Source organism: Lissotriton helveticus, chromosome 10, assembly GCF_964261635.1.
Source record: "Lissotriton helveticus chromosome 10, aLisHel1.1, whole genome shotgun sequence".
NCBI lineage: Eukaryota > Metazoa > Chordata > Amphibia > Caudata > Salamandridae > Lissotriton > Lissotriton helveticus.
The window spans coordinates 83,762,372-83,783,426 of record NC_136071.1 but is presented as its reverse complement, the minus strand read 5'-3'; positions in this window follow the sequence as shown (position 1 = coordinate 83,783,426).

The following is a 21,055-nucleotide window of genomic DNA, read 5'->3' as shown; positions in this document are numbered from 1 at the left end:
TCTAATGGTCTCGGAATGTTCTGATGTAACTGCTGCCACATGCCTCGTTATATTGATAGTAAATAGAAGTTTTAAAAAAGTGACTCCTCTCAGATTGACATGGCTGTTTCCTGGAAGAAGCGATAGAGTGCGGACAGTGGTATGCAGTGCGGGCGGTGGTATGCAGTGCGGACGGTGGTATGCAGTGCGGACGGTGGTGTGCAGTGCAGGCAGTGGTGTGCAGTGCAGGCAGTGGTGTGCAGTGCAGGCGGTGGTGTGCAGTGCAGGCAGTGGTGTGCCGTGCGGGCAGTGGTATGCAGTGCGGGCAGTGGTATGCAGCAGCCCCTTGTCTGTGCAGGAGGCGGTAGTAACTCCAGCTGCAGACGTGCTGTCTTCCAGACCCTGCCCCACCGAGCAGGTTCTGCCAGTGCTTCTGACTCAACCGGCTCTCAGGACCTTTGCCTCCGCTCCTTATTTGATTCAAATCTCTCTGTTGCCCTTTCAAATACAGGCTGCTGTTAGCAACAACCATTCCACGGGGCAACTCCCAGGCTGTCACCGGTAAAGAGCAAACTCTGCTGCCTTGCTGTATTTCCACAAAAGCTGTTTTCCCTTCTGAGGCCACCGATTACACCAGAGAGGAAGCAGCAACTCTTGTTGTAGTCCCGGCTTCTCCACTTGACTAAGCGGTGTGCTCCTGGGTAGATTACTTTACCCTTCTCTGGCTCCATTTCCTTATGTGTAAAATTGGTAGGACCAACAGTAGGCTTACGTCATTGTTAAACAACGTGTACAAAGGCCCAAGATACTATGCATTCACCATGGACAGTTCTAGAGGTACCCCCACTCTCTTCACAGGCAGGCAGTATGAGCACATACGAAGAGGGTGTGGCGCAGCGACCAGAGCTGCCGTCATTGGAGCTGGAGGGACCCAGGGTCCAGTGTCGGCGTCAGCTCAACATCCTGTGATTCTGGGCAGATCACTTGATCTATGGACAGTGCCTGGATACCCTCATGGATGATAAGCCGCGCTATATAAATCTACGAATTACAATACATCTCAACAGAATCAGTCCTTTGGGGAGGCCTGCTTGGGTGTAGCAGGGAATCAACCTCGCCATATGATGCTGCCGAAGCTTAGTCCCAGCGCACCAGGCATAGGGTAGCTCAGATCCCACAGCACATACGTGTCCTCCTAGCAAGGGCTTGTCTTCAGAGGGCGAGCACCAGTGTTTGTAAACTCCACCTGACTTTTCCCAGCTGGTAGTGTCTGGTCTTAAGATCTGCGCGATGGGCCACGAGACAAACATTTTGGGGGAAACGCTAAATAAATGTAATAAATAGATACAACCATTTCACTCTTTTTCATTCCATTATTTGTGCTCTATGTCCGTGCCTGGTGTGGACACCCCACCCCATAGGGATTCCCATCCACCATCAGTGGAAGCTGTGCAGCTTTTCTTAAGAGTCGCAGACTTCTCGACCAGGCCGCTCTGTCTCTCCCTCCCTCTCTCGGACACCGGGGGCTTAAGGCCCCTCCCATCGAGATGCTTTTTTTGGCCTCCTTCCATGGGACAGGACTGTACACTACAAATACTAAAATAAACAATACTCTCTTCTGATGGGTTTATGTGGCTAACTTGGATCAGCTGGTCTGTCTTATTTTTGGCAAGATGGCTCAGCGAGTTTAACACTGGCAGCAGGCGCCTGTTGTGTTTACACGGTCATGATTTTGAATAAGAGTAGGGCCATCTCTGCCATCCATCCGTCTGAGGTTGATCAAGTGAATACTATGGACTGGGTAATAGTAAGACGCTACTAGCCGGTGCCTACCTTGCACATAGTTTTATATCAACGCTGTTAATAGACAATCATCGCGACAGCAGATTTAACACCAAATGCAAAAAGAAAAGACGTTTTTGGGTTTCCAAAACTTTTCTTAGATGTGTATTTCACCAAATAGAAGTCTATTCCAGCAAAAAAAGACAGAATTGTTATGTTAATCAGCAACAGCTATAGCTTTTCTCGTGTTTGTGTTCATGAACTATTTCCCTTCCAGAATTGCAAATTATAAACAAAGGGCTGGCTTTTACTCTGGAAAAACCCAAACTTAACATAAATTCACCTGAAACAGAAGGCATATTTTGCATTCAGCTGGACGAGCTGCTGGCGCATGCTGAGTTGGTTGAGCGCCTGCTGCGGAGATGTGTGTGCTCTGCTCGTGTTACACTGCCAGGCCTGCCCCGCTTCCCCGACACCCCTCCACCTCTTCTGTGTTTGTGCCCAAGGCTCGGCCCCTGCGTGTGATAATGATTACAAAAATCTCCACCTCAAGGAATAAACAGCGATAAAAAGGTTGTAAATTGGAAGCGCGTTTGCTCCAAGGCTGCTCGGCCAGTGAACGTGAATGTTTAGTTCGTGAGGAAACAACAACTAAGGCTTGTGCCTTCCGTGAACCCTGCGCAGCTTTCACCCCTGAGGAAGTCCTCTTCCCTTCACACTACAGGCAGCGAGACCTTTCTTGAGACCACCCAGGGCGCCGAGGCAGGGCACACATGTGGCCTTGTGAGGCGGCGCGGGAGTTCACTCATAGGCAGCGGTGCCGGTTTAATCCATTGCACCTGCCGCCATTTTTTCGGGAGCCAGTGGAGATGCACCTACCTCCAAGCGGCCTGAGAAGGAGAGATCAGGAGAAGAGAGCTCAGGACTGCTGCCGATCTGACCGGAGATAAAGATATATAAACGAGGACGGAGGCGCCCCAGAGGGCTCCACAAACAAGCCTTTCTTCCCTGATTGCATTGGCCGTGTCACAACCCAGTGATCGGGAGAGTGCCGCCACGCTGCCCGCGGCGACCCGGAAGCTCTTGGAAGCTCTTGGCCGGCCGGCCAATCCGCTCGCGGCCGACCGGAAGTCCCGCCTCCCCAGGTCCGCGAGCTGCCGGCGCATGGAGCGCCCTGCCGTCCGGTGTAGCCCGGGTCCCCAGGAGGGGGCCGGGGAGAAGGAGGAGTGTGGCGCCTGTTGCGGGGCTCCTCTGACCTGAGGGAGCCCCGATTTAGATGGAGACGCGCCGTGAGGAGCCCCGCCGGAAGAGCGCAGTTGGTGAGTGGGGCCCAGGGCTGATGTAAAGTGCGTGCGTGCCTGTTTGTATGCGTGGGGGGGGGAGTGTGTGCGTGTGTGCGCGAGGGAACGTGTGTGCACATGCGTGACTGTGTGTGATTGAGAGAGAATGCGAGGTAGCGGATAGTGTGCCTGTATGCCTGCGTGTGCATGCGCGCGCCTGTGTGTGTGTGTGCGTGCGTGCATGCAGAGAGGTGGGGGCTGCCTGTGTGTGAGCAAGGGCTTTGCGCATGCGCAGCGGCTTTGCGCATGCGCAGCTACCAGACGCTCGCTCCCGAGGTCAAATCCGACCCTGAAAACGCTCGTAACACTTTGGTGTCCACTCTCCTGAAAACGGATCACATTAGTTGTCGAGCTGACAGCATTCATGCTTTGCATGAATGCTAACGTCAGCTCGACCTAAAAACTGCAGCAACAACAGTAACAATAATAATAATAACAACAGCAACAGCAACAAAACTGCAGCAACAACAGTAACAGTAATAATAACAGCAACAACAAAACTGCGGCAACAACAATAACATTAATAATAACAGCCACAACAAAACTGCTGCAACAACAGTAACAATAATAATAATAACAGCAACAACAAAAAAACGGCAGCAACAACAGTAACAATAATAATAACAACAACAACAAAACTGCAGCAACAACAGTAACAGTAATATAAACAGCAACAACAAAACTACCGCAACAATAGAAATAATAATAATAACAACAGCATCAACAACAATAAAACTACAACAGTAATAATAATAATAGTAAGAATAATAGCAATAACACTATTGCCCCGGACTCTATCTCCCAGTGTGCCTACCAGTCTCCAGTGTCAGTTCGCTGGATGTCAGTGCCTCCCAAAAAGTACTGCTATATAAGGACCAAGTGTTATGTATACGCATCTTGCTGTCATGTCCCCCCCAAAAAAAACTCTAAGCCAGTTAGAATTGTTTGTGCCAAAGTCTTATTAGACTGCATAGATTGCCTACCCTCATAAAGCAGTACATGTTGTTGCTTATGGTTCGTCCCAGGTGGGGAGAGAATGTCGGTGTGTATGAGACTGACGACCACTGTTGAAAATTGGCCCTTGATGTCTTCTGATATACTCCTATTTAAGCCATCAGAATGCAGCTGAACTCATTTAGTTTCTTTATAGAACTTTATAGACCTCAAAACGGTAATATTTGTGATTCAGATAATTTTATGTATCTTTAAAGTACTTAATAAAGAATTCACTTTGCAACAGGCGACTGATGGAGTGCAGTATATTTATAAGTGAGTCAGGTCTAACTAACCCAATGGTCAACATAATTTAATCTAAAATAATGCCTTTTAAGTCTGCGTCTGAAAAAATATTCTTGGCTAGCTCAGAGGAATTCCTATAATTATTATACCTATTCATATAGAGAATTCATACACAAAAGTGTTAACCCTTTAAAGTCTACACAGCACCTTTTTCAAATGCCTATTTCTCAAAACTGTTTATGGATTTACAGCAAATCAAAAAAGCATGCTTTCTGAGAGAAGTTCGATGTTTATGCCACCTTTGGTGTAAATCTGTTTAGTATTTTTTTCTCTATCATTCATTTTAAAAATCCTGTGAGAGCTAAAATAGGAAATTATACTTTTTTTACCCCATCCCTTTTTAAAGTTTTATCCCGTTGCTGTATCTTCACTAAGCTTGGCATGCCGTAACCTAGCTGACTGAGTTAGTAGACTGACACATTTTTTGCAAATCCACCAAAGAGTTCAAAGGTTATAGGCAAATCAAAAAAAATGTGTTTGAATTTAATTCATCTGATTCACCAAAGAACTGAACGGGACTAGATTTACTTATGTAAAGAAAGACCAGATGTTAAACTTGAACCTGGTTTGTTTGAGGAGAAGGCAGGTATCAGTAATTATTTTCAGGTGTAAATCAAAAATAGGCAGACACTTTGTGCAGTCACTCAAAGTGAAGGGAGCCAGTGGGTAAAGTGGACTGACAATGCACCATGATGTGGTGGGCAGAAGCAAACTGTGAATGACAACTTAACAGACCAATAGATAAAGTCCTCTGACCAAAAACCCGTCTTTGTATGTGTATTATGTATGACTTTATTTTCAAAACTATTCTGGCCAGACAGGTAACTCTATCTCAAAGCCATACCTAAAAAAAAAAGAGAGATGCAGTCTATAATTATATTTTTTGTCAATGAATGTTCAATTGCTGAGGGAGTTATATTTTTAAGATGCACACAATTCATTATTTTATGTCAAAACACATACATGTTTCTTATCAAGAAAAAGAGGGGAGTTGTTTTCAGTTTAGACTTGTATATAACATGGCGACTGTTTATTTCAACTGGAAAACTAAGGGTTGCACGTGCTGCTGTACCTCACATGTTTTGCACTCTTCTGCCATCTAGTGTTTGATGCAAACATTGCAAGTTGTTCATGCTACAGATAGAGAAGTAAGTCATTCAAACACAAAACGTCTTTAGCAAACAGTCAAAGCCAATGTGGCAGTTACATGAGAGCTTTTAAACTTAATAAATTCATGATATCTAGGCACCTGCTGAAGCTTCAAAGGAGATTATCATAAGTGAAATGAGTCTAAATGTTTTAAATCTCTGTATCTCTATTATTAGTGATTATTTTGATACAACTACTGTTCATGGATCCGACTTTATTCATTAGCCCCCGTGGCCTTTTATATTAAAATGGATATTTGCATTTACCAAAGTAAGAATTGTTTTTATTAAAGTTTACAATTATCTTATGCTTGCTGTATGCTTGAATTATTTACCCATGGTTTTAAATCTAAATGATCATAGACAGGGCAGGACTGGCCGTACGGGGCCTGGGGCGTTTCCCAGGGAGGCTGGAAGGGTGGGGCAGGGGCGTAACAAACACCCCTGCAGCCCCCGCGGAGCGGGGGGGCCCAGTCTTCGGTAGTTGAAGGGGGCCCCCTCAGCTCTTCGGTAAGAGCGAGGCTTGTTCTAAAGCAGCTGCAGCCTGCCCTGAGCTCCTTGCGCTGAAGAGAAACAAAGTAACATTGTTTCTCTTCAGTCAGCGTCCAGTCCTGGAACAATGATGCCGAGCCTTCTGCTGAAGTAATATTTTGCAATTTGCAGAGTGCTTTAACAAATATGGTGCTTTTTTGTAAAGAGCTGTAAACTCCGTAATAGCGCAATGTCCAGTCAATGCTTCATTTTTAGACGAAGATAGAGTTCTTTAACACACGCTAGATACTATAAATTATATAGGGATAAACAATAAAAAAAGACAACTCTGTAGCTCCTTTCCTGCTGGAGTTGAAAAAGGATTTATAGTGTTTGAGGCAGGGGGGTAACAAACAGGGGGGGCAGTCTTCAGTTTGTGAAGGGGGCCACCTCAGCTCATCTGCAGAGACCTGTGAGAGAGAGAGGATTGCTCTAAAGCAGGTGCAGTCTGCAGCCTGCTCTGAGCCCCTCACTCTGACCCAGGACTGAAGAGAAACAATGTAACAACTTACATTGTTTCCCTTCAGTAAGAGCTATTAGCCAGGCCCGGAAAAGGATGGGGGTGGGGGCCCCAGAGACAGAAAGAGGCAGCACAGAGGAGAGCTGGCAGGGGAAAGGATGGGGGTTGGGACCCCAGAGAGCAGGAGGCAGCATAGAGGAGAGCTGACAGGGTCAAGGATGGGGGCCCCAGAGACACCAGGAGGCAGCACAGAGGAGAGCTGACAGGGTCAAGGATGGGGGTGGGGTCCCAGAGAGAGCAGGAGGCAGCACAGAGGAGAGCCGACAGTCCATCACTTGTTGTTTTTGCAATTGCCGCCCTAAGTGCGCTGGGGATGCCCAGACGTGGGTCCCAGGCACTCCACACCACTTGGAGTCAAGCTAGCCGGGCTGAAGAGAGGTGTTACCTCGAAACCGGTCCGGTCCTCGGATGCTTGATTCCGTTCTGGGAAGGACATGGCTTTTGTAGTTCGGACTGGACTGTTCCCATGGGGCAACAGGGTCAGAGCTGATTTGCATATCGCCATTGTCTAACCCAGGGTCGTGTGGAGTGCAAAAAAACGATGGATTTGGGCCCAGATCTTTTGACTGGGGGAGTGTGTGACATTGATCCACATTCAGTCCATCACTTGTTGTTTTTGCGAGTGGGATTGTGTGTCATGAGTGGGATTGTATGTCTTGGAGAGAGATTATCTGGAATGGTATGTTGTGTTGTGGAGTGGTGTGCAGTGGAGTTTACTTATGTGGTGTGCTGTTAAATATTGTAGCATGATGTGGAATTGTGTGGTGTAGTTTGGATGTATGTGGTGTGTTGTGTAATTGTGTTGTTGGTTTGAATTATGTAGTTTGTTGTTGAATTATGTGGCGTGGAATGGAAATGTGTAGAGTTGAATTTATGTGACCTGGAAGTGTGAGCTGTTGAGTGAAAATTATGTTGAATGGTATTATGAGGCATGGTGTGACTGGATTTATGTGGAGGGTATTTATGCAATATGGAGTAGAGCATAATTATGTAGAGGTAAATTATGTGGTGCTGAGTGGTATTATGTGGAGTGTAATTATGTTGTGTGATGAATTGTGTGGGCATGAATTGTGGAATTGTGTGACGTGTGTGACATGTGGAATAAAGTGGCATGGTGTATAATTGTGCGGAGTTTATGCAGCATGTTGCAGAGTTGTATTTTGTGGTGGGTAATTATGTGTTTTGGAGTGGAGTGTAAATATGTTGTGTGATGTATATTTATATAGGTTGAAGTGAAATTATGTGTAGTTTAATTGTGTTGTGTGGAGTATAATTATGTGGTTTGGAGTGTTTTTAAGTTGTGTGGAATGTTATTATGTGATGTGGAATTATGTGGTATGGAGTGAAGTGGAAATATGTTTTTTAGGTCTCGCGACCTATCGATGCGCGCAAGCGCATCGAGCGGAGCGAGAATTCAAGTAGCCAAAATCCTCGTCAAACCAAGGGCTTTCTGCTGCGGTTTTGTTTAAGTTCACGTGAATCACGTGATCAAACAAGCACGCGCATCAGCCTCCCTCCCTCCTAATTGCATTTTATTAACGGCCGCCGCACAGCACATCAAAGGGCTTCGCCCAGCGTGCGCTCTGCGGCTTCTCGGCTTCTCCTCCCCTAATTAGTCATGGCTCAGTTTCCCGGCGCACGCATTTGTTGACATTTTTTTCGCCTCAAGTAGCCAAAATCCTCGTCAAACCAAGGGCTTTGTGCTGCGGTTTGGTTTAAGTTCACGTGAATCACGTGATCAAACAAGCACGCGCATCAGCCTCCCTCCCTCCTAATTGCATTTTTTTAACGGCCGCCGCACAGCACATCAAAGGGCTTCGCCCAGCGTGCGCTCTGTGGCTTCTCGGCTTCTCCTCCCCTAATTAGTCATGGCTCAGTTTCCCGGTGCACGCATTTGTTGACATTTTTTTCGCCTCAAGTAGCCAAAATCCTCGTCAAACCAAGGGCTTTCTGCTGCGGTTTTGTTTAAGTTCACGTGAATCACGTGATCAAACAAGCACGCGCATCAGCCTCCCTCCCTCCTAATTGCATTTTTTTAACGGCCGCCGCACAGCACATCAAAGGGCTTCGCCCAGCGTGCGCTCTGCGGCTTCTCGGCTTCTCCTCCCCTAATTAGTCATGGCTCAGTTTTCCGGCGCACGCATTTGTTGACATTTTTTTCGCCGCTCTCCCCACTCGGCCCCCTCCCCTGCCCGCCGTGTCGCATTTCTCCTTCCCCCTCCCCTTCTCTGCCTTCCATTCCGTCTTGTTTTAATTTATGTTCCTTCGTCCACACTAATTTTTACTATTATTTATAAGTATTTAGTTTTGCAGCACAATATCATTGGTGCAACAAGGATATTGTGCTGCAAAACTAAATACTTATAAGGTCCCACAAGCGAGACCTATTGGCAATGCCAATGCTTGTTAATTTTTAGGATTGCATTTATGTGGTATGGAATGTTGTAGGGTTAAGTTATTTATAGTTGAATTGTGTGGCATGGAATTATGAGATGTTCAAATATGCTATGTGTGGTAGACTTAGCATAGCTGCCAAGGTTTCAGATTACGATGTGTGACATTTTCATAATTTCAGTGTAATTAGGAGTGACATTTCAACAACCATGAGTGACACTTTCACATGAGCAAAATCAAGCAATGAAGAGGAGGTAAACATATAAATATTAGAAATTACACCCATTTGAGCAACTAGAAACTCTAAGGAAGTCCCTGAACTAAAGTGCGCTAACAGCAGGCTACTAAAAACTGAGCAGAGTCAGACTGTGTGAATGTCACCCATTAGTACAGTTAAATTATGAAAACGTCACACTTACCAATCTGAAACCTTGGCATCTATGAGTGAATCAGTGTGAAAATGTGTTCTAATTTAGGTGTATTCCTCTGCACCCTCATGGTGACCAGCCTGCAAGGTGTCTTTGCAAACTTGCAAGCGCCAAGCAGTTTTCCATCAGCTACATATTAATCTAACTCTACAAAATAAATACATAGAATGTTCTCTGGGGAAATCAGAGGTTTGCCTGCATCAGGTTACACTTACTCCAGCATTTTAAATGTGGCACTTCATTCAAGATCCAATCAGGCCTCCCATAATGTCTGGTTACTCTGCATAGAAATGCGGCAAAGTTTTTTTAAATGCTAATCTGTGGTTAGATTAAATATTTCAAAAAGAGCTGCTTTCATCTATGAGTAATCAGTCCGTTTCTGGGATGCAAAAACATAGTAAGACCCAGTGACCTACCCTCTAGTGTGGATCTGGTGAGGACTGCGGGCAGTAAGTCACTGATGCGCTATTTGCAGAAGAAAATACAATATATTTTTTTCATTATCCTCCATTAGTTATTAGTAAAGAAGGGGGAAGAGAAGCGCTCACCGACAGCATTCAGTTAGTCTTAGGGAGACAAAGAATGCTGTGTTCTGAGGTAGATGCCGCCCAGAAGGCATAGGTATATGTATCAGGAGCTGCCATTGAAAGGAAGTGGAAATGCGCTTTAGATGTTGCTGGTATTGATGGCTACTGTGCGGTTGCAGACTTCGCTGGGCTGACAGTGGGTGGGGAAATGCTACGTTGTCACTATAGGTTTAATTAAATGAATCGTGCATTCTCTCTGGTGTTTGTCCTTGGGGTACTTGCTGACTGGTGCTACACATAGGGTCTGGTTTGCCTCTGACAGGAGGTATGGTTTAGTGGGGTACATAGTGTAAATTAATGTTGGCATGAGGAAACAAAAATCGGACCCTTTGTACATTTAATATTATGGTGTGCATTATGCAGAGGACGGAAAGTAGCAGGAACAGCTTTGATGCCGTAGAGGCTAGCAGGAAGAACTGTTTTGGGGTAGTCAGTTGAAAAGATTGTTTAACATGTTTTAAACTACTACATGGCATTGGGGAGGGCAGCAGCTGAAAGGCTCTGTCTTTACTGGTAGGCAGTGGTTAGATGGGGACCGGCCATCAGTCTTTCTGTCGGAGGTGGACGGGGGAGCAGTGGGCGGCAGTCACGGGTTCGCAGTGACATACGAGGGGTGGTTTTAAAGGTGGGCGTAAAAGCATAACTGCGGCTTTTGTAGGGGTGAGAGTAGAGTTAATGGATGCGTTAGTAGCAGGCACGAAGGCAGTGGTCTGTGTTTGGAGGTGGTTAACTGAGCGGGCTTTGCTTGAAGGTGGTTCATCAAGTAGGGGGATGTGTTTGGTGGGCCAGCTAGAGGCAGTGTTATGTAACTTTGCTGGAGGGCGCAGCAGTATTTACTGATATATGTAATTCGCACAGTAAGAGGGCGGATGTGACCAATGGAGGAACCAGTATCCTTTTTTATGGCTGGGGTGAGCCCCTGCTGTATGGTGGGTCGCTGGCCTGAGAGCTCTTGACTGACGTGGAGAATGAGGGCACCCTCCATGTACTTTGCAGGGGGCCCCCTCAACTTTCGTTACGCCACTGGGGTGGGGTTGGTTTTGCAGCAGTGGAGGTCGGTTTTGCAGCGGTTCTGCTATACCGGCCCACAGTAACAAAAGAAGCAAGCAGGTGTTTCCAGCCAAGCAGTGCTTTCCCAGGGGCTGGTTTCAGAAAATTGCCAGGTCTGCTGTAGGTTCCCAGTCCGGCCCTGATCAGAGATAATTGCATTGCAGGCCTGGTATCTTACTGTTTATTTTATTGGCCTTTACTCTCACATTGACCCTGAAACTGTGTAGAAATTGGGAAGCAATTCCTTTTCTTCATCTTATCACTTACATGTCTGCGAGCTGGTGCAAGGGAGCAATGAGTGTTCAGTTAAAGCAAATAACCAGGTTATGCTGAATAACATACTAGAGTTGAAATTTAAGACTTAGGCCCCGATGACAAGTACCACGGAGTTTTGCAATCTCTTTGCGGAGAGCAATTTACGCAAGGGACATAATTACAAGATGCGTGAAGTTTACTGCACCTTGTAATAACTTGCTGATATTTATCTTAGGACAATGCCAGGCAGTCCCTGAAATCTGAATGTTATACCCCATTTTGATGGTCTTAATTCAGAGTAGGCAATAATGGTTATGCTTGTGAAATTCCAAACCCCATGGCATTGGAACTTAACATGTGCGATAAGCTTCACATCCGGTGCACTCAATTCAATTCAATTCAAAGAATCTTTATTCGGTGATTAAAAAACACCATAAAAGCACACTCAAATATACATAGTAAAAAGTCATTAAACATTCCAAGGTTCTTTGTACAGTAAATTTACAAAACATAAATACAACAATATAGCCATATTTAACACTTAAAAGTTAGAATAAAAACATTTCAATCTTCTCCTCTAGTAAGCCTTAAACGAAGTGCAACCTTGATAAAATTCAAAATGCTACACAGTATTAAGGGTTCCGCAGCTTTCTGTAAGAATACTAGTGCCTCCCTAGCGTGGACCAAATTAGCTTTTTTCAAAAGGTTTACAAGGTGTCTGGGCATTGAGTAAAAGGGGCAGAGTAAAACAAAGTGAAGGGAGTCCTGCGGAGACCTGTTGTCGCAGCCTCAGGGCCCCTTCTGTTCTATTGATGTAGCAAATCCCGCTGGTGATGCCAACATAAATGGAAGTAGGTTCAATCTGAAACGGCACATCAAGAACCTATCCTGTGCATTATGCATGAGGTACAAGTATGGCTCCATACCTTCCACGCTTTTCACTAGGCGATGGGCCTTCACTGTCTTTTTGCACCCTTCAGCCTCATCTCTGCGTAGGTTTTTCCGCTCTAGAAAAATTCTCCCTACCTGCAGTTTGTTCTGGGCTACAATAGTTGCAGGATGAGTAAAGAGGTTCCCAAAACCTAGCTCCACTAGGGTGTTCTTCACATAAAGGAGCCAGGGGATGCGCATACACTTGTCCCTCTCTAGGCAGTCCGATAAGATTTCTCTACTCAGTGTCGCATCAGGATTGACCCAGATTTTTAACCAAGCAATAATGGGCCTCAGTTTGATCAGGTCTTCTATATATAGTCTCCCTAACTCCCTGTGGGCAATCAGACCGGCAGTACTTTGTGGTGCCCTTAAGAGTGATTTCAAATATTTATTCTCTTCTCGTTGGATACTAGTGGTATTGACAAAGCCCCATACTTCTGCCCCATAGATTACCTTGGAGCATGATACAGAGCTGTACAGGTTTATCACCTGTTCCGGGGACCATCTTCCTAGCCTCCTGCCATAGCTAGCAATTGCCCCGTTAGATGCAATCATTTTACCACGACGTTCCTCCACCAAGGTATCAAACCGCAGGGCACCATCAAATGTTACACCAAGATAGGGAAACGTTTTAACCTCTTCCACGATGTGGCTCCCTATTGTGTATGTAAATTTAGAGGTGGGTTTTTTTCCCGCCAGGAGCACATAAGATTTACTCAAATTAACAGAAAGGTCCAGGGCACCCATGAACCTAACAAATCCATCAATCAAGATTTGTAGGCTCCTTGGTGTGCGTGCGATCAGTACCGCGTCATCTGCATAAAGCAGAACAGGAATATGACGCGACCCAACCCTTGGGCAATCTGCCTTCAGACCTAACAAAAACTGCTCCAGATTATTAATATAAAGGGAAAACAGAAAGGGAGCAAGAATGCAGCCTTGTCGGACTCCACTCATACAAGGAAAAGAACTAGTCAGTCCCCCCACCCTATTAAAACGGACCTTAGCGGTGGTGTCACTGTGCAGTTCCCTCAATATATTAATTAGACCACTCTCTATCCCCATACTAAGCATCATACCCCACAATTTTTCCCTATTGACGTGATCGAATGCTGCTGCCAGATCCATGAAACCCATATAAACGGATTCATCACTAGCCATGGTATACTTGGCAGTCAGCATATAGAGGTTCAGGCACTGGTCACTAGTGGACCTCCCTGCCCTAAATCCGTATTGAGTGTCCGAGAAGATGTTTTTTTCCTCGGTCCACTCGGACAGTCTGTTAAGAATTGCCCTCCCCAAAAGTTTTGCTGACACATCGATCAGGGAGATCGGGCGGTAGCACTTTGGGTCATCCCTGTTGCCCTTTTTGAAAATCGGCACAATTACTGCCGTGGACCAAGACGGGGGCAGGCCACAGGTAATAGCAGTATTAATAACCCTTGTCATTAGAGGTGCCCAGAGTTCGATATTACTCAGGAACAAATCTGGGGGGATACCGTCAGGCCCCGGGGCTTTATTTTTGGTCAGGCCCTCAATCCCTGCAGTGATCTCCTTGATGGAGAATTCTACCAATGGAGCCTCAGTTGGAATGGCCGGTAGCTCTACAGTAGAACCAGGCTCATGATTATACAGGCTCCTATAGTGGGTGACCCACTGCTCTGGGAGAATGTTGGCCCCTATATCCGGGGTATCTTTTTCCTGGAAAGTTGGATTATTAATTATTTTCCAGAACCCTGCTAGATCCTTTCTTTCCCCTGCTTCTCGTAAATCTGCCCACGCTTCCGCCTGCAAGGCAAGTTTCCTCCTCTTAATCTCCTTTTTGTAAATATCTCTACACTCCTTAACTTTGTGGGGAACCCTTGGTTTAGTTTTGAGGCAGCTTTTCAGCTCCCTCAAAGCTTTGGAGCAGTCTTTGTCAAACCATCGGGGATTCCCGTGATTCTTGAGTGGCACACTGGTCTTTAGTAAGCCGTCGACCAGATTGGCGATCTGGTCGAAAGCTTCCATTATCCTCAACCCGTGGACTTCTGTGTCCAGACAATCATTGATAGCAAGTTTGCCTGCGTCCACCAAGCCCTTGTAAAACTTTTCCCCATCTATTTTAGCCCATTTTAATCTCCTGCCCTGGTCTGTAGCTCTCTCAGTAAAGGTGCGTTGGACTCTAATACTTAGACCCACCCTGTACAACAGCTCCAGGACAAGAGGGTTATGGTCGCTAAAGCCACTCCATTTAATCCCTGCACTTGTTGTCTTATTAATTAGGGACCTTGAGACCAGAATGTAATCTATAAAGGAAGAGCAACCTCTACCCTTAAATGTAGGGGGGAGTGTGCCATCCTCCTGCGTCCCTACCATGTTAATGGTGAGTTCAAGGTCGTACTTAAGCCGTAACGTTCTAAAAGCTGAGCCTAACGGCGTGTGAGAGAAGTGCGGTCCCTTCTCCTTGGGGCATCGGGACCAATCTGTATTTGTTTGGACCAGTACCGGGCACAAGTGGCAATTATAATCTCCCATGACCACCAACCCATATGACTGCCCCTTTTTTTGGCCTGTTATAACCTGTCCCAACCTATTATCCAATTCGGTGACAAGAGAGATGTTAAGTCCAGCTGTCTCATTGTTGTAAAGATTTACTGCAACAAATCTAAGACCTTTCCCAGAGAACATGACTGCCTGAATCCTATGGGAATTCCAATCCAGACAAGTATAACTTCCCGGAAGGCACAGATCTATATAAATAGCTAAACCTCCCATGGCTCTCCCTGATCTTGATTTTTGAGCGGGTACAAAAAAACACTTGTACCCTTGCAAATGAAAGTTATTCTCCTGGGCCCAGGTTTCCTGCAGACAAATCACATGGAATTTTCTGATATAGTCGAGCCACTCTTTATTATTAAATTTTCCAGCCAGGCCTGCTATATTCCATGAGATGATTTTTATTGCCTCACCCCCCTGGACCCCTCCTCCCTGGGGCCCTCCTAGTGATTCACGCCCTTGTTTTTCCCTTTCTGGTCCATGTGCATCTCCTGTACATGCAATTTCTACAACCCTAGGTTCAACCGGCACGTGCATCCGGGCACAACTCGATGACATTTGCATTACCTCAGGGCTGTGCTTCTCCAGCTCATCATTTAAAACCCCTCTACCCCCTGCTCCCCATATACCATTATCTGTTTGTCAATCTACCCCCTCAAGACCATCCAGGCAGTGAAACCGATTAAATGTGTGAAAGGGTGACTCTGGGTGGCTAAATAATGGTCTGGGATTGAACTTGTGATGGACACCCCTCCGACTCACCCTTTCCCAGTTGTCATATGAACGGGTCACGTGTGCAGGGGCTGGGATGGGGGGAAAGAAGAAGGACACATGAAGTGTTTGAATTGTTGACACCTGTGATCTATTCTTTCCCTGGCATATATGAGCGACTGTTCCAGTGTCCCTAAAGCTCACCAATATGCAATCCCCTGTGATGGATTTGCGTGTTCTCCCTACCCAAGGCACCCTTCTAACCATTATGATCTCATTATTTAAGTGTACTGGTAAAGGTCTATTCAAATTTAACCACTTAATCACCCTGCTTTTTAGGGCACAAAAATCCTCAGCTTCACCTACCTCTAGCGGTGGAACACCCGCCGTGACTACTGTTAGGTCATTCGCCTCTGGTGGTAAATTGGGTCTGCGTGGCCTAGGGGGAAGCTTCATTAGTGGGGTTGGTGGAACACTATCTATAGGCTGTACTGGGGGAGCAGCGTTTGCAGGGGGGATAGGTCCTATGGGGTTAAATGGTTTATTTGGGGCAGGGTTATTCCTCTGAGTTTGTAGTGGGGCGGCCGCAATTGCAACCTGTGAGGGAGCGAGATGCGTAACACTTTTTGGAGCTGTTGGGGTGGCAGCAGGCTTAGGAGCCCTTTCGTGAGAGTTAGCCGGAATTTTCCATACTACTTAGTGTAGCCTCAAGAATGGTTAATCTAATTTCCACTTTTTTGATGCTTTCACTAATTGGTAATAAAAGTGACCTGAGCAGAAATTCCAAATTGCCCAACGGAGCAACAAAGAGGGGGGCATTAACAGTGTTGCTAGCCGGCTCTTTAGTCAGGGCGGGGACCACACCATCCTGTGCAGCGGGTTTAGGATGTGAGTCAACCACTGTTGTCACAGTCGGTGTGGAGAGTTTACATGACTTCCCAAAGTCAGAATGGGGGATCTTGGGTTTATTTTTTGCCTGGGCACACCTCGACTTCCTCCTACGTTTATTTGGGGGGGGCCCAAATACCCCTTGTGCTCCAGCTAATTTAGATTTGATTTTCCTAGGCTTCGATACTGGGAGAGGTTGAGAAATTAGATCAATCGTCCCCCTACTTGGGCTTGTGCTACTCACTGGGGTAGAGCTCATAAGTACCACTGGAGGCATTTTTGTAAGATCCCTAAGCAGGATTGGAATATCTTCAATTAGTGTCATATCTTCGCTGGGTGTGGGAGGATAATCTCCTAGAGGTCTACCTTTCAAGTTGTCTATAGAGCGTCTCCGCTCAGCTCTGAGCCGGTTTAGTGTGTTCTCCTTGTCCCCATCTCCCCCAGCCCGAGGAAAGTAATTCTCTAGAGTCATGTTTTTCGCTCCTCCCGGCCTTTTGGGGGTACTTTGCCTTGCCGGGGACGGCATAGTGTTTTAGGATATAATAATGACTATGGGGCAATTAATCAGCTTATTGTGCTAGGGACCTGATGGCGAATGACAGAACCAAGAGGGTAGGCCCAGCCCGGCCTCCTTCGGCCCCTGACGGCCACAGACGGTCCCGCCCTTGTCCCGGGCTTCTCCCGCGCGCTCCCGCGCAGCGGGGTTCGTGCACTTACTTATGTCCTTGCGATTGGTGGGAAATTGATGGGGGCGGGGCGATGAGGGAGAGCGGCCCAGGTGGTGGGGGCGCGAGATGTGCTGCGACTCTTAGGACACTGAGTCCAGCACTCCTGCTCGCAGCCCTCAGCCCCGTTTACACCCAACAATAGATGTATCTCCAGGAGACGGCAAGTGTCCCTCGTCGAAGCGGGACCCGCGCAGCGGGTACCGCGAGGCGTGAAGGTGATTTGGCAGTCCGCTCGTCCACTCGCTGAAATGACAGGCTCAAAAGGCTCCCAGGTTCTCAGGGGCAGTCCCGGTATTTCTAAGGTCAGTTGGGGGCGGGGCGATGAGGGAGAGCGGCCCAGGTGGTGCGGGCGCGAGATGTGCTGCGACTCTTGGGAAACTGAGTCCAGCACTCCTGCTCGCAGCCCTCAGCCCCGTTTACACCCAACAATAGATGTATCTCCAGGAGACGGCAAGTGTCCCTCGTCGAAGCGGGACCCGCGCAGCGGGTACCGCGAGGCGTGAAGGTGATTTGGCAGTCCGCTCGTCCACTCGCTGAAATGACAGGCTCAAAAGGCTCCGGTGCACTCATAATCAAAGCCATATCACATGCAATTCAAGTGGCTTTCTTTAAAACACATGAATTGGAATTCTAGCAAGATGCAATAGATCCTGGGACCAAAGAGCAAGGCAGGCCTTAGATAGATAGGCAGTCCTCAAACAGCAGGGCAGTCCTCAGGCACATGGGCAGACTTTCTTCTTGTGGAGTCTGCAAGTACAGGAGTGTTCTGACAAGTGGGTCTCAAGATCCAATATTAATACCCGGTGCGTGTTATGAAGTGGGAGAAGCATCTAGACCTCCCTTCACATCTGGTTCTAGGATTTTCCTTTATTCCCCTGCCCAGGACCCAAGATGTCTAGGGTCACTAAAGACTTGTGTGAAGTGCTTTGGAAGTGCGGGAGGCAGCTCCTAATGAAGTGCAAAAGTGGTAGGTAACAGTTTCGCCCCACCCCTCATATCAGGATGGCCCACCCTACCAACACACAGTCCCTCTTTGTGACACTGACTGAGAGAAATTTACAAAGGACAACTGCCAACTGCACCTAGTCATGTGACCCAAGACACAGGCCTCAGGAACCCAAGGTTAAGGCAAGAAAATGGCAGCTTTCTAGGGAATAATAAGTAAATTAAATGTGTCCGTTGGGTTTAAGCCAATTTTACCATGTTTGAAGGAGTGAGCCCAAGCTGTTTAACACCGGTCAGCAGTGGTAAGGTTCACCGAGCCCTAAAGCCAACAAATTTCATCAATACAGGAGAGGAAAAGGCAAATGTTTTGGGGAAGACCATTTAAAAGCTGTCAGGACTAACACTGAGAAATTTTTCACATAAGATTGCAGAGTAGATTTTATGGTAATTTATGTATGTTTGTCAAAGACAAGAGCACTATTACGTTTGCAAGAAGAAACACGTCCATGGAGTGAATCAACAAAAAGTGTGTGTTTGTCTGTGTGTGCGTGTGTGTGTGTGTGTGTGTGTGTGTGTGTGTGTATATATATATATCTCCACGTGGATGGCACTGTGCTAATCCAATGCTTAAAGACTTTGATAGAAAAACAGACATTTGAGGTGAGCAGATCCAGAGTGTCGCTGGTGTTGAGAGTACTCTAAGAAGCTGCCTTCCACCTAAACTTGAGAACTACCCAGAGTTCTCTCCTTCTTTTCTGCATAATTTATGCGTCACTCTATGCCTGAAAGGGTTTTGTTTTGATATATATATATATATATATATATGTATATATATATATCCAACAACACAGGACTCCAAATTCGACACGGCCACAGAAAGTTGTATTCCACTCTGTCTTTATTACTCAATAACTTGCTGGCAGACCCCCTGCTCAGTACGCACATCAAAATAAAACGCCGGACGCGTTTCAGGTTAAGTATCCCTTCATCAGCGGCGTGTAGTTGTGGGAAAGAGTTGCAGCGCTCAATCGTCAGCACTACTTATAAACCATTCACCTACGCCCGATGGGCGCGGCCATCCGCATGGCCTTCTGGGAGGTGTAGTGCTTTTCTCAAAACCCCAGTGGGTGCGCTGTCACTCAGTCCTAATAAAACTAATTAAATACCCCAGTGGGTTGATGCGAAGTTCTGGCTTGGCGTCTGTCTTTGCTTTGTAGTTGCCGAGTAAAGTGTAAGCCGGCAACCCCCTGCAAGGCTCCTGCTATCTTCCTTCCAATGTTCAAGCACACATCAAGGTGCCCGACTGGACCCGCTGCAACAGTGGGCCGTTGTACGCGACCGGAGAGCCGCAAATACATCCAACAACACAGGACTCCAAATTCGACACGGCCACAGAAAGTTGTATTCCACTCTGTCTTTATTACTCAATAACTTGCTGGCAGACCCCCTGCTCAGTACGCACATCAAAATAAAACGCCGGACGTGTTTCAGGTTAAGTATCCCTTCATCAGCGGCATGTAGTTGTGGGAAAGAGTTGCAGCGCTCAATCGTCAGCACTACTTATAAACCATTCACCTACGCCCGATGGGCGCGGCCATCCGCATGGCCTTCTGGGAGGTGCAGTGCTTTTCTCAAGAATATATCAAGAATAAAGGGTGTCCCCAAAGGAAAGATCACACACAGAAGGGTTTCCACACACCATTGCAGGTAGCTGCCACCACCACGAGCCTTCGCAGCGTTAATTATTGCAGTGTGCCAAACGTTTCAAGCCGTAGCCCTTGATCACCGGCCTGCAATAAACACAAAGAGGCATCCACGTGAAATCGGAACCTTTATTGAATGTTAACAGTCCCGCCCCAGTGGGCGTAGGCAGGCATGGCATCTTGGTAAATGTAGTCCATCTGCTAAGACTGCTGTTCCGTGTATACCCCAGTGGATTGGATGCCTCACAGTGTCACAATGTATATCCAAGAAGGCGAGCGCTTGCAACAAGCCCGTAGTGTAGCTCACCAATAAAGATCCTGAAACGAGGCCCCTTCTGTTCCAAGTACGTGCTCAGAGTCGCGAGCACCAGGATCTGCCAGAGATCAGCAGCGGGACCCCTCCGCGGCCAGACGTGCCGCCAAACATCAAGAACAAGCATTTACAATGCAATGGTCTCGGCATCATTAAAGGTAGAGCTATTGGCATTGCTCATGACATTTCTTTTTTTTTCTTTAAATCATAAATAAATGGCATTGTCATTTGCATTGTCAATACACACCACTCTGCACTCAACAGCACACACCACTCTGCACTCAACAGCACACACCACTCTGCACTCAACAGCACACACCACTCTGCACTCAACAGCACACACCACTCACCACTCTGCATTCAACACTCTGCACTCAACACTCTGCACTCAACAGCACACACCACTCTGCACTCACTACTCTGCACTCACTACTCTGCACTCACTACTCTGCACTCACTACTCTGCACTCACTACTCACTACTCTGCACTCACTACTCACTACTCTGCACTCACTACTCACTACTCTGCTCTCACTATTCTGCACTCACTACTCACTACTCTGCACTCACTACTCTGCACTCACTACTCACTACTCTGCACTCACTACTCACTACTCTACACTCACTACTCACTACTCTGCACTCACTACTCACTACTCTGCATTCACTACTCACTACTCTGCACTCACTACTCTGCACTCACTACTCTGAACTCACTACTCTGCACTCACTACTCACTACTCACTACTCACTACTCTGCACTCACTACTCTGCACTCACTACTCTGCACTCACTACTCTGCACTCACTACTCACTACTCTGCTCTCACTACTCTGCACTCACTACTCACTACTCTGCTCTCACTACTCTGCACTCACTACTCACTACTCTACACTCACTACTCACTACTCTACACTCACTACTCACTATTCTACACTCACTACTCACTACTCTGCACTCACTACTCTGCACTCACTACTCTG